Source organism: Poecilia reticulata, linkage group LG21 (genome assembly GCF_000633615.1).
Source record: "Poecilia reticulata strain Guanapo linkage group LG21, Guppy_female_1.0+MT, whole genome shotgun sequence".
Taxonomy (NCBI): domain Eukaryota; kingdom Metazoa; phylum Chordata; class Actinopteri; order Cyprinodontiformes; family Poeciliidae; genus Poecilia; species Poecilia reticulata.
The window spans coordinates 1,173,890-1,176,867 of record NC_024351.1 but is presented as its reverse complement, the minus strand read 5'-3'; the positions used below and the strand labels follow the sequence as shown (position 1 = coordinate 1,176,867).

Genomic DNA, 2,978 nt, shown 5'->3' with positions numbered 1-2,978 from the left:
TAGATCTAGAGTTATAGATCTGGGGTCATAGATCTAGAGTTATAGATCTAGAGTTATAGATCTGGGGTTGTAGATCTAGAGTTATAGTTCTAGGGTTTTAGATCTGGAGTCATAGATCTAGGGTTATAGATCTAGGGTTATAGATCTGGGGTCAGACTGATTCTGGGTTTGAACCTTCAGAGCCACATAAAGACGTAACAAAGTCGGCCTTCTGTCACCTGAGGACCATTTAGGACCTGCTGCTGCTTCACTCAGGCCTTCATTATCATTAATTATCATTAATTATCATTGATATTATTATCATTACTACATTAATGATGATTGTTTTCCTGCCTGTCTGTAATCTGGACTCCATGCCTCCAGATTGTCCCTGCAGGTTCTGATCCCGGTTCTGTTGCTGTGATCAGAACCAGTTCCGGACGTTTGGTCCAGTTTCCTGACGTGGAGGAACCGCTGGGTTGTTTTCTCCCAGATCTCTGCCTGCAGGCTGACTCACCCGTTCATTATTAAATGTGTAAGGAAACCCTCTGACCTCCTTTCCTCGCTCCTCCCGTGTTTATGTTTACCGGCCTGTTGCTATGGCGACGACACGGTCGTGCCCTTGCCGTCGTCTTCCCGCCCTGGCGCCCAGGCAGGAGGCGCCCATGTCATCTGCAGGATTTCTGCTGCTGTTTTCATCCAGCTGAGGCTAAAATTAGAAACTTTATTCACATCAGTTCAGGCTGAACATCTGACCGACGTCCAGGATTTTACCAGAGAAACTTTTCTGGTCCAGTTTGAAAAGAATAAACTGAACTAAAATATCCAAATCTAACTAAAATAAATACATTTTAATGAATCTTAATTCAAGCTGGATTTTAGTTTCCACAACCAAACAGTTTTATTTATTTCCTGATATTCAGGGCTCTGATGGTTTTGGTTTTTCATTATAGTTTACTTTATTTTGTTTGTTATTCAGTTTTAGGTTTTTAACGTGTTTGGAAGTTTTTATTAGTTAGTAAATTTTGTAGTAATAGTTTTAGTTTTTTCATACTTTGGTTCATCTTTAGGCGCAGAATGTAAAAAGATTAAATGATTATATTGTGATCATGTTTCCATCCATTGGAGAATCATGGCGTTTTTTCCCAACTTCCTCTGCCGCCATTTTGTGGTCCGGCCACCAGGAGGCGTATGGGGTGCCGTAATTTGCTGCCTGCTGACGTAAACTGGTTTATTATTCTACTAATGAGTAGAATAATAAACACGAAAACAAAGGATATCATATCTATAATTTCAGTTTCTTTTAAAGAGTTCTATAAAAGGACAATATAGTTCCTGTTAGTTTTCCCATTAATCTTTGAATCTCCTAGCTAGCAACCTGGGCTAGCTCTCTGACTCAGAGCTAGCCCTAGCAACCTGGGCTAGCTCTCTGNGGGCTAGCTCTCTGACTCAGAGCTAGCCCTAGCAACCTGGGCTAGCTGAGCTAGCCCTAGCAACCTGGGCTAGCTGAGCTAGCCCTAGCAACCTGAGCTAGCTCTCTGACTCAGAGGTAGCCCTAGCAACCTGGGCTAGCTCTCTGGCTCAGTCTGTGAGATTTTGAAGGGAAACTTTGCATTAAGTTCACAGAACAACAAGGAGAAAAACATTTGGACTTCTGTAAAGTCTCATGGCTAGCGCTGAAATGCTACATGGAAGGCAGCCGCTAACTACTTCAATGCTAACTAGATAGTTTTGTTGAACGCAGCATCAGTCCCTCATCCTGAGCATGTGGTGACTGTGGAAAGGAACAGTTTCATTTTAACGATGGAGGAGCAGAAGCTGCAGCGACCTCTAGAGGCTCATTCACACTCAGAAATGCTTTTTTAATCCCAAAGGGAATCAAATGTCATAGTAGCTCATCAAGATGGTGATGGGTGTCGGCAGGAACGATCTCCTGCAGCAGTCTGTGCCCCCTGAGCCTGAAGACGCCTCTGACTGAAGATGCTCCGCCTTCCCAGATTTCTGACTCATTTGATTTAATTTTTTGTATATTCTTTAAAATTCAACATGTAACAAACTGATGAAACGAGGCATAAAATGTGAAATTAAAACATCCTAATTTTAACATAAATCTGTTTATACGGTGACTTTGTTGGCCTTTCAAAATAAAGCTCAAAGTTTGGCTCAGTTTTTCAAAGGGACTTTCCAGATTCCAGTCTGGAAAACTTTACAAATGTGATTTTATTGATGGAAGTGATGTATTTTAAACGATGTTCTGGTGGGACGACGACATTCGAAACGGTTGGTGCTGGAATGAGAAGCTCCGGCCGGGATCCCCCTCCTCGCCGACCCAGGTCTCGTCTTTCCCAGCCGGAGCGTCGCGTCATCGTCAGCGCTGCTATCTTCGGCTCATGTGTAAACCGGGCCGCTCACACACGCTCTATTTCAGACCAGAACCAGCATCCATCTTTATTTATCCTCATCATGGTGAATGAGGTGGGAGGCATGTTACTACATCACCGCCATGCTGGGAACGCAGGAGCCGGCGGCAGCTGCTGGTTAAATTAACAGCAATAATCTGGATTATTTAGGAGCCATGGGGGTTTTCACCATGTTTTTCATTCATAAATGTCACAATTTCAAACTATATATTCAGTTAACAAGCTAAATATTTAGATAATATGCAAATTCACTGGCTGATAACCAAAAGAAGACTGCCAAAATAAAAGCTGGGTTTTCTTTATCATCGTTTCTTTTCCTCTTTTCTTCAACAACAAAGGATGAGCCTTTATCAGTTCTGCCTCAATCTAGCTTTTATTTTGATAGTCCATTTATGGGTAAGTGAATTTCAATATTAGCTGAATATTTAGCTCTGACACAGCTAATTATGTAGTTAGTAAAAAACTAGCTAAATAATGTAGCATCAACCCAGACGCAGCATTTGGGTTGATGCTACATATTTAGCTTAGAAACTAAACATGTAGCTCTGACGTAGCTAAATATTTAGCTTAGAAACTAAA

The 2,978-nt window shown here is 41.8% G+C and overlaps 1 long non-coding RNA gene across 2 annotated transcripts in view; it reads left to right on the top strand.

Annotated features, from left to right (window-relative positions):
* LOC103457106 (uncharacterized) overlaps positions 1 to 895 on the top strand; it is a 2,483-nt gene extending 1,588 nt beyond the window's left edge. For both annotated transcript variants that reach the window (XR_532376.2, XR_532377.2), the window contains exon 3: positions 364 to 895. This is a non-coding gene — a long non-coding RNA (uncharacterized LOC103457106). The remainder of the gene's footprint in view (positions 1 to 363) is intronic.
* Positions 896 to 2,978: the final 2,083 nt, after the last annotated feature.